We start from the raw sequence: 14,006 nt of genomic DNA on the forward strand, positions 1-14,006 counted from the left end.
CTCACAGTGCCCGGCCACCCTGACGACATAGGGTCAAAAGAGCTTCGAGTCTCCACCTGGAGCACGTGGTGGCTAGCCACTGCTTCCTCCCAGGGAAACTCTTATCTCTGATAGTGGAAGTGCAACATCACAACTTATCAATGTCTCAGCATAAATGCTTTCATTCTCAATCATGGATCAACATCCATCTCAGCCATCCGGCTCACGGTTCAATCCAGAATCAGCCAATATTCATATCATTCAAGTCATTTCGGCTCATGGTTCATCCAGAACCAGCCAATATTCATAATCATACACAGCCATTCCGGCTCACAACAAAACAGCACTTCCACATTCAAAATCATCAAATTCATGAAATCGTCATTTAAGCCATAAATCATTTTCTCTATTCATTTCACTTTGAAATCAAGTTTCAACTCTTTTCAGCCTTGGTTTTAGAAATCTCGTTTCTCATATCATCTTAGGCTCATAAGCCAAATTTACTCAAAGTGAGTTCCCTTTTTAAAACAAAGCCACTCTCGGCATTCTCTTTCCAAAACTTCCAAAACCATGGAAGGTTAAAGATTTATTTTAAAATATTCAAAATCACCCATACAACAATGGGATTTTATAACAAAAGTTCCTCGGCAGAGTCCTAAGTCTTTAGGGGAGAATAACATAACTCATTTCACCAAATTCATTTTAAATTCATTAAAAACCTTGGCTTCCTGGTTTGAGTAGTAAAATAGGATCTAAGCCAATCCGAGTCATGTAATCAATTACTCTTTTCAAAGTCATTTCCTTTACTTAAACAAAACCGGCTTCAACTCCATAATTAAATCTGAAGCATTTCAAACTGCTAAGAGAATCATTTTTGTTGTGTTAAACTAGAGTTCAAAGGGTACTCTGAAGCTTAGTTAAAACGTCAGAATAATAAGGTTCACCAATCGAAATCCAAATTCTTTTAAAATCACGAAAACTCTTCTAAGGGGCAATCTTTATGTTTAATAGAGAAAAACATAAACCCATTTTACCTTTTAAAATAGCCTCAAGCAAAATTCTCTTTCGAATGACTTGCACCTAAGGCAAAATTCTCTTTCGAATAACTTGTACCCAAAGACATACTATTCTTCTTGGAAAATAAGGAGAAATCATGATTCTCTTTTTAGTAATTCTTTCAAAGCATAGCTTCATCATTTTTCATAATTGATCTAAGTAAAGTTAATAAAAGAAGACCTAAATTCACAATCCTCCAAGTAAATAGGAAAGGCATTAAACTCAAAATTTTCCAAATAACATTTCAAATAAAGCCTCGGATTTTATAGAAATTTCGGCAGCATCTCCCCTAAAACTTGGACTTTGCCACCCGGTTCGGGTCGCAACTAAACCGTTCGTCAATCCTTTTCAACAATCCAGAATCCAAAACTCAATTCAAAATCACGCTAAATCCATCAGTCACCTCAGTGGCATATCTCAATGAAACTATTTCAAATCAAATCAATATCAACCGATTTAACTCATTTTCAAAGCTTCAAAGAAATGGCTCAGTAACAAATCATTTGTCCAAAACCAAGTCAATTAAAGTAAACCAGGCTGAATTCAAAGGTGCATTCGACTCTTCAAATCATCAAAACAATTAACTCAAATCAAATCAATCATCAGCAGATTAAACTCAGATTTCAAATCTTTAAAGAATCAACTTCAAAACAATACATTTCACAAGCCGCACAACAATTAAGCCAAATCAACATCCATAATCATTGGAGTCAATCAAATAATACATAAGGCAGATACAATCACCAAATACACAATATCTCACATCAGTATCCATATGTAATAATTCCAATACATAAAATATAGTGTTTGGAAAGTGCCCCTACCTCAAAATGCAAACCATAACCCAAACGCGTCACGGAAACCTCTATCGGCCCAAAGTTACCGGCAGCTTGCATAAGAACTTTGTTCACTTTCGCAGCAGCAAATATAAGCCCTTTTGCGCAACATGTGGCTCCGATAACTTAATCCTAGAAAACATTATTATTGCGAAAGCCTTAAAACACATATCGGGATATGAACGGGGAAGGTTTCAATACAAAGATACTTATTGTATCTAAAGAATACCGTCTGAACCAAAGGACAGAAGCCTCAGCGGTGGTTCCGACAGCCACAAAACCGCCCTTGGCAGCCAGAGTCGCCGTGACTCAGCCTGCTCCGTTAGTAGTTCCAGCAACCGATGAAACAGCTCCAGAACAAACGCAAGTTGCAACAGAAATTTCCAAATGCAGCCAGCAACTACCTCCGGTAAGGGAAGTGGCAATGCAATTCACTATAACCATTTTATTTAATACAACTAGTGTCAACAACAATGCTTCTAGGTAGAAACGAATTGATGGAACAAGAGGGAATCAGAAACTGGGTAAAGCTTACCCAACAGTAGCGGTTCTCGGTTCAAGTTGGAGCCAGGGCAAGGCCAGAGCAACATCAACTCCAACAGCGGCAGCTAGGAGGGCGGCAGCCGCTTCTGTCGGCCAAGGAAACTCTGATGGCGACGAACCCCAGCAGAGGCAGACAGCAACTCCGGTGGTCTTCTCCAGTGACGACACTAGCCACCACGGGAACGGCGGCGGTGAGACCCCAACAGCGTCGGCTCGGCTCTCCCACTCCTCCCCGTCGCGTTCGTCTCTCCTTCCTTAGCTCAGCTCGCGAACAGAGCAGATCCAAGGCGTGATAGTGGCACGGCAACGCGGCCAATGCGTGTCCGCGGCAGTGGCACCCAGGCGCGACGGCGGCTTCGGTTTGAGACGGAACGGCGATGGCAAAGGCTCTTCCTTCCTTGCGTGCAGAGGCGATGGTGACGGCTAGGGCTCGATGGAAGTGGCTCCAACGGCGCACCAACCTTCTCCCTCTCGCCCTCCACTTCTCCCTCACTCTCTCGTATGGCAACAAACAGCAGCGACAGTGCCTATGGTACCCATCGGCGCTGTTCCCCCTTCGCTTCTTCCCTTGTTTTCTCTCGTTCCCATTCTTTCTTTTCCTTTCTTTTTTGAGCCGTGTATGTGTGTTTAGGATGAGGGGGGTTGCGGCTGCTGCTTGGATTAGGGGAGGGTTTTGGTGGCTGTTAGAGTTAGAGGGGATTAGGGTTTAGAGTTAAAATAGGTCTAGGGGTAATTTTATAATTTCAAATAAAAGTAGGGACAATATAGTAATTGAAACCCAAATTAAATCCAACACTAATAATATATAAAAATACTTTTTTCTCATCAATTTCACATTCTATTTTCAATAAATTGTTCAAATCAAATAATTAGAATTAATATACTTAATTTCTTCATTTTCTAAAATAGTAGTATTAATATTTAAAATATTGCTTATCTAATCCAAATCATACAAAATTCCTTATTATTTCATAACTATCAACTTTATAATTCAAATATAGAAAATAATTCAATAATTATAAAATTGGATGATAATCATAACTCATCTAAAATCCAATAAATCAAAACTTGCCTTAATTACCTTTAATAAAATAATTTCTGAAATTAAGGCTATAAATAACTATATGATTTAAGACTTGATCATAATAAGACTTTTCAAAAGTTCTAGGTCTTACATCCTACCCACCTTATAAAAATTTTTGCCCTCGAAAATTGATACAAAACAAAAGGAATTTCATAACAGTTCACCCTTAAACACATTTAAGGAAGAAGCAAAAATATCTCAACATATAAACATATATATACGTTTTTTCAAATACTTGGATGGTCGTATGCATAAAGATACAAAGGTAGGAGTGTGATTGCAAAGCAAACGTTACAAGATAGGCTCAATGCACAAGGTCATATGATCTTAAGGCTTTACAAAAACTTGAGGTAACAAAATAGGGTGCAAACCAAGATAGGCATTCACAAAACAAGATGGTAATCAATGTGACATAAAGGCTACCAAAATAGGTTGGTAATAAAACAACGGCTACAACGTTCGCCGACAAATCTCGTTCCTACTTCAGAACTTCAATTCCCCAACTCCACCAATCATTTTACAACCTCATAGCCAATCATAAGCCTAACAACCGCAAACCCATTCGCAAAGAACAGAACACCCACAACTCATAACGTTTTACACCTACCGCTTCACCTTCCATACACATATATCACGTCTTAAAGAACTAACGCATCGCATTACTATGTCTACAAGTTGCACGTGATATCAAAACAATTCTCGAGTCTACTCAGAAGGATACAAGATTTAGAAAGGAGAGTCAAATGTCAAGGATAGCAATAATAGATTTGAGAGAATGTATCCAATCCCAGATAACCAAGGATACTCAAGCAATGAAGTTTGCTAGACACAATTCAATTGACAACCTCAAAGATAACCCTTGAATCAAAGAAATCCAATAGGATCAACAAGGAGATGGATCAGCACATTAGTTTGAAACAAATTCAAGCCGAGTCGAAGAAATATGAGGTTTATAGAGAAGAATCTCTCAAACCCAAGACAAAACTCACAGAACTTCAAAAGCACGATTAAAAACACTTTTGAATATATTGTTCATAAAAAGAATCGAAAACTTGCAGGAATATCACTTCGCAGCTTAGAAGAAAGTTAAGTAATAAACATTCTTCAAGAGAGTAACAAAAGCATAAACGTGGCTTTGCTCTAATTCAATCTCATGTTGAAGTAGATTATGCAGAGTTTTAAAAACAAGGTGCTCACAAGTTTCGCTAAAGACTAAAATATTCCCTCAAATATTTTAAAAAGATAATTAGGTGCACAACTTAACCAAAAGCAATCATAAAACTTGGAAGAGAAATCAAATGCTTGTTCAAAAATCTCCAAAGTCCATATTCAAACAAGAGTGTATAAAAATCTTAGCGAGGTCGAAAGAGGAAGTTAAGCTCTATTTAGAAATGAAAACCCGAGGTAAAAGTTTGCTATAAATTGGTAAAGGAATTAAGTGCTGCATTACAAACAAACCGGCTTCCAATAAACAAGAAAGCTTTTAAAACTTCATTTAAAATAGCGCATGCCCAATTTAATCAACTTTGTCAAAAATTGAACAATGGTTTAAATTGTAACCAAGCAACTAAAAAAATAAGTTCGATTTAGAGCTTCTTCAAAGAGAATTCAATCTGCTTTATAAAATTCAAAACAAGACTCCAAAAATATACTTGAAATCACCATCTCACAATAATAGTCAAGAAGATTAGAATGTACTTGAAAAGGAGTCAAGTCATACAAGAAAGGATCTTAAATCAAAGTAGTCCAAACAAGATCCACTAGGCATAAGACGTCAAACAAGATTTCAATTGATCCAAAAGAATACAAAAGTCATAGGAAAAGACAACCCAATCATTAGTAATTTCTCAAGGATAAATCTTTGACTAAAAACTCTTGTAGAGATAATGAGAGAATAAATGATGCACTAATTTGAAACGAATCAAACTGACTCACACAAGGATGAGGTTCACAAGAGAGGACAAACCAAGATCAATGGTAATGTTCACAAGATGTAAAAGTTTAGTTAAAAACAAAGTCAAGTATGACACTCATAGAGATGGAAGGTTTAATAGAGAATTTAGGCCGTTCATAGGAAGAAAGCTATGAGTCCAACACTTTCAAAAGAACAACAATGGCATAAACCATATAGCATGCTAAATCAACTCAATTCAAAATAAGTTAAGTAAAGCTTATCAAACGAAACTCAACCGGGATAAAAATGAAAAATTCTTTCTTCCTAAAATTTTAAAAAATATCCAAATACATAATCAAATGAAAATGTGCATTGGAACTATAGTAAAATTACTAGAAAGTCAAATTGTAATTTTAAAGTAAATGCAGTTCCGTAAACAAGTAAAAGTACAGACGAGGTATTATAAATAGATAGTTGTTAAATTGTATAAGAAATCTTCAAAGTTGCACCTATAGAAAAGTATATATCTTTTTAACAGCAATTTTCATAAAAATCTCAAAATTGGCTGTAATCACTGTTAAATAAGAGGAAGATTGAATCAGCAATTTCTCTATTAATGGACTTGGAATCCAGAGTTAAAATGCACAACGCAGAAGGAAAAGTTCAAAGTTATATCAAAGGGTACATGAATGAAGAAGAACTCAATCAGAGAAAGGTAGATACAACAAGGATTTCAACCAAGCATATGCAATTAAGATCAAACAAGAATGCATATGAATAGAGAAACAGAGTGGAAACATCAAATTACTTTTCAAGAGGAGTAGCAAACAAGAACTTCAAGTTAGGATATGAAAGAACAGGTCGACTCGAACAAAATCCAAAATACACAACTGAATAGCCTCGAGAAATAGTTTCTAATGTTCCCAAAACCCGCGATTTGCTTTACTCGAAACTCGTATATCATCTATGATAGCCCATTAGTGCCTTCATATACATAATTCACTAGTATTAAGCCGGCCAAACTTAATACCAAGAATTATGCAATGCAAGACTAACAACGTTAATCAATAGACCGTCATGTGCATAAAGCTCTAATTCTCGTCATTCGACAAGACCTAATACATGACAAGCGCTCAGAGTATGCAATTGAAGCATAGTTGGTCCATTCCTCAGGCTCTACAGGAAAGACTGCTCAGATACCATAATGTAACACCCTAACTACCAAAGCTCACGCTTTCGGCTGCGCAACTCTGATAGCTCGGACATTACGATGACACTTATACTATTTAATACTAAAATATGAGCCTGTTTAAAACTTTAAACCGCAATACCACTCCCAAAAAAATATTTTTGCTATACAACGAACATCCATACATACCATACAACTTACAGAAACTCAAAAGGAGTACATCCACATATATATAATATTACAAACATTAACCAATACAATCCCTATCCCTCTTACAAAATATATCAATATAAAGGCGAGGGTACAATAAATAATAAGCTAAAGCAATACAAAGCATCTCAACAACTAAATAAACTCTTCGTAACTTCTGCGCCCATATCCTGAAAGGGGAAAAATTTAGGGGGTGAGAACATCATCCTCGAAAGGGTTCTCAGTAGAGGATTTTTGGGAATTACTGTAATAGGATACATGAAGATAAACCGTACCAGTGATTAATAACCGTCCTATGCCTCTTTTCAAAAACAACGGTTTACCATAAAAGTAAAGTCGGAAATCTTTTCTGAAAGAGGAACCGTTCAATTCTCAAAACATCAAAAGCCTTTCAAAAGGGTTTATCTATACTGAACCAAAATAGCCCTTCATAATTTTCCAAACCAGAAACATAAAACCGGAATCAACCATCAGTCCATCTCAATTCATCCACGGCCCTAGGCCCAAACAATCCAATCCAACAACCAATCACCACAAACCAACAGAGTCCCAGTTGCAAACACAGATAGGAAATTCAAGCACAAACAAACAGTTACAGCAAGTAGAACAAGTAGCAGGTAATCACAAGTAATCACATAGGCAAACCAAGTACAATATGCACACCCAAACAATGCCACATAGATGCATATGATGCATGCCTGTCCCTAGTGGCTGATGATTTCATCTGTCGGTTATAAAGCCAACCCGACAAGTCCTGGTAGCTAACCATTGGACTGTCCCTCTGTCGTGTCTCCCCAACTCGAGTTATACTCAATATTAACTTGATCATAATCATGATCCATATCCATCACCCTCCCTGGTGAATATTTATGGGGGTGAGCTCATCCGGGAATTTCACAGTGCCCGGCCACCCTGACGACATAGGGTCAAAAGAGCTTCGAGTCTCCACCTGGAGCACGTGGTGACTAGCCACTGCTTTCTCCCAGGGAAACTCTTATCTCCGATAGTGGAAGTGCAACATCACAACTTATCAATGTCTCAGCATAAATGCGTTCATTCTCAATCATGGATCAACATCCATCTCAGCCATCCGGCTCACGGTTCAATCCAGAACCAACCAATATTCATATCATTCAAGTCATTTCGGCTCACGGTTCAATACAGAACCAGCCAATATTCATAATCATACACAGCCATTCCGGCTCACAACAAAACAGCACTTCCGCATTCAAAATCATCAAATTCATGAAATCGGCATTTAAGCCATAAATCATTTTCTCTATTCATTTCACTTTGAAATCAAGTTTCAACTCTTTTCAGCCTTGGCTTTAGAAATCTCGTTTCTCAAATCATCTTAGGCTCATAAGCCAAATTTACTCAAAGTGAGTTCCCTTTTTAAAACAAAGCCGCTCTCGGCATCCTCTTTCCAAAACTTCCAAAACCTTGGAAAATTAAAGATTCATTTTGGGAACATTCAAAATCATCCACCCCACAATTGGGAATTTTATAACAAAGTTTCTCGATAAAAGGATTTTATAACAAAAGTTCCTCGGCAGAGTCCCAAGTCTTTAGGGGAAAATAACATAACTCATTTCACCAAATTCATTTTAAATTCATTAAAAACCTTGGCTTCCTGGTTTGAGTAGTAAAATAGGATCTAAGCCAATCCGAGTCATGTAATCAATTACTCTTTTCAAAGTCAATTCCTTTACTTAAACAAAACCGGCTTCAATGCCATAATTAAATCTGAAGCATTTCAAACTGCTAAGAGAATCATTTTTGTTGTGTTAAACTAGAGTTCAAAGGGTACTCTGAATCTCATTCAAAACGTTTTTCGGCAGCATCTCCCTTAAAACTTGGACTTTGCCACCCGGTTCGGGTCCCAACTAAACCGTTCGTCAATCCTTTTCAACAATCCAGAATCCCAAAACTCAATTCAAAATCACGCTAAATCCATCAGTCGCCTCAGTGGCATATCTCAATGAAACTATTTCAAATCAAATCAATATCAACCGATTTAACTCATTTTCAAAGCTTTAAAGAAACGGCTCAGTAACAAATCATTTGTCCAAAACCAAGTCAATTAAAGTAAACCAGGCTGAATTCAAAGGTGCATTCGACTCTTCAAATCATCAAAACAATTAACTCAAATCAAATCAATCATCAGCGGATTAAACTCAGATTTCAAATCTTTAAAGAATCAACTTCAAAACATTACATTTCACAAGCCACACAACAATTCAGCCAAGTCAACATCCATAATCATTCGAGTCAATCAAATAATACATAAGGCAGATACAATCACCAAATACACAATATCTCACATCAGTATCCATATGTAATAATTCCAATACATAAAACATAGTGTTTGGAAAGCGCCCCTACCTCAAAACGCAAACCATAACCCAAATGCGTCACCGGAAACCTCTATCGACCCAAAGTTACCGGCAGCTTGCATCAGAACTTTGTTCACTTTCGCAGCAGCAAATATAAGCCCTTATGCGCAACATGTGGCTCCGATAACTTAATCCTAGAAAACATTATTATTGCGAAAGCCTTAAAACACATATCGGGATATGAACGGGGAAGGTTTCAATACAAAGATACTTATTGTAACTAAACAATACCGTCTGAACCAAAGGACAGAAGCCTCAGCGGTGGTTCCGACAGCCACAAAACCGCCCTTGGCAGCCAGAGTCGCCGTGACTCAGCCTGCTCCGTTAGTAGTTCCAGCAACCGATGAAACAGCTCCAGAACAAACGCAAGTTGCAACAGAAATTTCCAAATGCAGCCAGCAACTACCTCCGGTAAGGGCAGTGGCAATGCAACTCACTATAACTATTTTATTTAATATAACTAGTGTCAACAACAATGCTTCTAGGTAGAAACGAATTGATGGAACAAGAGGGAATCAGAAACTGGGTAAAGCTTACCCAACAGTAGCGGTTCTCGGTTCAAGATGGAGCCAGGGCAAGGCCAGAGCAACATCAACTCCAACAGCGGCAGCTAGGAGGGCGGCAGCCGCTTCTGTCGGCCAAGGAAACTCCGATGGCGACGAACCCCAGCAGAGGCAGACAGCAACTCCGGTGGTCTTCTCCGGCGATGACACCAGCCACCACGGGAACGGCGATGGCAAAGGCTCCTCCTTCCTTGCGTGCAGAGGCGATGGTGACGGCTAGGGCTCGATGGAAGTGGCTCCAACGGCGCACCAACCTTCTCCATCTCGCCCTCCACTTTCTCCCTCACTCTCTCGTATGGCAACAAACAGCAGCGACAGTGTCTATGGAACTCACCGGTTCTGCTCCCCCTTCCCTTCTTCCCTTATTTTCTCTCGTTCCCATTCTTTCTTTTCCTTTCTTTTAGTGAGCCGTGTATGTGTGTTTAGGATGAGGGGGGTTGCGGCTGCTGCTTGGGTTAGGGGAGGGTTTTGGTGGCTGTTAGAGTTAGAGGGGATTAGGGTTTAGAGTTAAAATAGGTCTAGGGGTAATTTTTTAATTTCAAATAAAAGTAGGGACAATATAGTAATTGAAACCCAAATTAAATCCAACACTAATAATATATAAAAATACTATTTTCTCATCAATTTCACATTCTATTTTCAATAAATTGTTCAAATCAAATAATTAGAATTAATATACTTATTTTCTTCATTTTCCAAAATAGTAGTATTAGTATTTAAAATATTGCTTATCTAATCCAAATCATACAAAATTCCTTATTATTTCATAACTATCAACTTTATAATTCAAATATAGAAAATAATCCAATAATTATAAAATTGGATGATAATCATAACTCATCTCAAATCCAATAAATCAAAACTTGCCTTAATTACCTTTAATAAAATAATTTCTGAAATTTAGGTTATAAATAACTATATGATTTAAGACTTGATCATAATAAGACTTTTCAAAAGTTCTGGGTCTTACAAAAATCTTGTGAGGATTATGGTGGTGTACCTCTCACGGTGGTAGGGATCGTGGTGGTGTACTTCTCACCAAGTGGGGATCGTGGTGGTTAACTACCCACCGGTTTTTAAGAGGATGATATCCGAGTTAGCTACCCGATGTATTGGGTTCTGGCAAAGTAACGGCCGCATGAGCTCATGGCCAGTAGGATAGACATACATCATCTGCATTTGTTTGAGTTTGATATTCTTGTCATGGTTTGTTTATTTGTACCTATTAAATGATTATATGCTAATTGTTTTACTTGAAATTACTTGTGAATTGTAAGACCCATAATTTTCAAAAAATACTATGACGAGTTAATTTCAATTTATTTATTAAAGACTTTATTTTTAAAAATTATTTTATTAAAAGTAATTAAATCAAGTTTTGACAATTAAATTAAAAATTTTACTTAATTTTATAATTATTGAATAATTTTCTATATTTAAATTATACAGCTTAATAGTCGCAAAAGAAAAAGAATTTTATACAATTTAGTTAAATAACAGAGATTCTAGAATTTAATACTTTAATTTTTATAAACAAACAAATTAATTATATTACCTTATATTTTAAATTAGCATACTTAATTAAAAGTAAGTTAACAAATTGATAATTAAATAATATTTTCAAAATAATCTAAAGGGATTAATTTAAAAGTTAATTTAATACAATATCTCTTAGTTTTATTAAAATTTAACAAAATCTTAATTTACCTAAAAATTCATAATTTCACATTTGCCCTAAATTAAACCATAATCCTAAAATCAAACACACAAAACCCTAACCCCTTCTAACCTAACCCTCCACTGCCACACTCCCAGCTTTCCCCAATACCCAACAACACTCAACGTAGTTTCACAAGAAAAACCAAAAGAAAGAAAAAGAAAAGGAAAATGGAATTAGGGGAAAAGATAGAAGAGAGTTGCGATGTAAATGAAGAGGAGAAAGGGAAGAGAGGGCTGACCACACCACCAGCGAAGGAGAGATCTGAAGGGAGAGGAAGACTGTGACTGGCACCGCCGCCGCCTCACCTAGCTGCCGTGCTTCTCGTCGTCACCATCAAAGGAAAGAGAGAGAGAGAGAGAGCGCCGTCAAACAAAACGCGAGAAGGGAGAGGAGCTATGTTCTGTTGTTGACGTCGCACCACTGCCACGCCACTGTGCTGTGCGAAGTCACCGCCGTCGCCTCGAGCCTTGCCGTCATGAGAGAAAACAGGGGGCTTTGTAGGAGCTCCGCCACTGCCTAACCACCATCGCAGGGGGAACATCCCGCCACCATTGTGCTCCGTTGTCGTCGAAATCGGAACATCCACCGGTAACTCTACTTCTTCCTTACTTAAAATATGTCCTGCTTCTATTCTGTTCTACTATTTTTATTATTGTTGGTGTCTCTGCTGCCTTAATCACTCAGATTAATGCTACTACTGGCTTGCCATTTCTGCTTCGCTGTACCCTTATTCCCTGTTCTGATTGTTGAAAGGAAATGTTGTTGAAGCTATAGCTTCTCCGTTCCCATGATCTTCTTTCTTTTCTGGTAAGATAAATTCTGTTGTGCTTTATCTCGCCATAATACTCCATTCCGACTCTATTTTATTAGTGCATAATGTTTCTCTTTGCCTTGCTTGGTTGTGTTTATTCTATCTGTTACCTAGAGCTACTGTGTTTGCAGTTATTATTTTTACTTGCCATTCTTCTCCGCTAGCAGAGGGTGCTTGGAATACAAATCATGATATAGCTGCTGCAAAATAAGGTGAAAAGAGAGTTTATCACGTTAAAATCGCTGTGGGTTTGATTCTTTGAGGTAGGAGTTTTTCTTAAAATCTATTTTACATTACAGAGTTGTTATAAATAGATATTAATGTGAGAAACATATGTCTGTGATTATGATTGTCTTATAAATGTGGTTGTTTGCTGGACTAAATGACTGATTTCTTGATTGCTTGAGTAGTTCGTGATTGCTGAAAAGAAATTAATTTGAAAGGTTATTTAGTTGATTATTATGAAAAATGGCTTTCTTAATTTTGAAGCTATTTTGGATAATGTAAACGAATCGGCTTTGGAAATGATTTGGAATATGAAACTGAATTAATTTTGGAAATGATTTAATTTTGAGTTAGTCTGACTTTCTAAATGATTTAGTATTTGAGCTGGTTTGATTTTAAAAGAGATTTATTAATAGTACTGATTCGCTTTGAAAATAATTTGATGTTGGAATTGGTTGAATTTTGAAAAAAATGAACGAGATTTGAAAATGGTTGAGAAAAAGGTTTAAGAAATGCTTGGATGGGACCCGAAAAGGGTGGCAGAATCCGAGTTTTAGAGGAGATGCTGCCGAAATTTTATAAAATTAGAAGTTTCATTTGAAGTAGTTATTTTAAAAGGTTTAATTTTAAGTATTATATTATTTAAGATTACCTCATTTATCAAAGGAAGAGTTATGTTTTGGATTGGGGATTGTTAGTGAATGAAATGGAAAGAAGGACGATGAGGATTTTCTTTGAAATATAGTTTTGAGTGAATTTGGAAATGAGATTTGGATTGACAAATGATTATGATGTTGAGAATGTTGAGAATGTTGAGATATGATCTTTGAATTATTCATATGGCTTATGATTTTGAATTATCTGAGATACGAGGTTCCCTGGATAAAGTACCATGGCTTGCCACCACGTGTACCAGGTTGAAAACTCGATACTCTGTTGACCCTACGACGTAAATGTGACCGGGCACTATATAAATTCCCGGGAATATTACCTCCATTGAGCAATATTGATTATTTGAGAAAAAGCTATGCATAGACTCTTGGGATGCACGTTGGGGGACAGTCTAAAGACAATTCAGACTTGTCGGGTTGGCTGGATAACGGACAAATGAGCCTCATCAGTCATAGGACAGGCATGCATCATATGCATCTGTATGCTTTGCTTGGGTTTGAACTTGTTTTGGCTTGCCTAATTGCTAAACTGTTCTTAACTGCTACTTAAACTATTTGCTGTAACTGCTACCTACTTGTGCTTTCCTTGTCTGTCTTGCCTGTGTTTGTCCTGGCGTGCTACACTTGAGAATGAATTTTGGTGCTGAATTAATGATTGTGTTGTTTGATTGCGTGGTTGGTTTCTGATTGAGATTTTCATATAAGAAAGGAAAATTTTCGGATTTTTGAAATATTAAACACTATTTATTTTTAAAAGATTCATAAGGCAATGATAATCACTGAGTTTGAAAATAGTTTTCTTGTTAAATATCTTCTTATGATAACTTTG

Source organism: Arachis duranensis, chromosome 7 (assembly GCF_000817695.3).
Source record: "Arachis duranensis cultivar V14167 chromosome 7, aradu.V14167.gnm2.J7QH, whole genome shotgun sequence".
In the NCBI taxonomy this organism is placed as follows: domain Eukaryota; kingdom Viridiplantae; phylum Streptophyta; class Magnoliopsida; order Fabales; family Fabaceae; genus Arachis; species Arachis duranensis.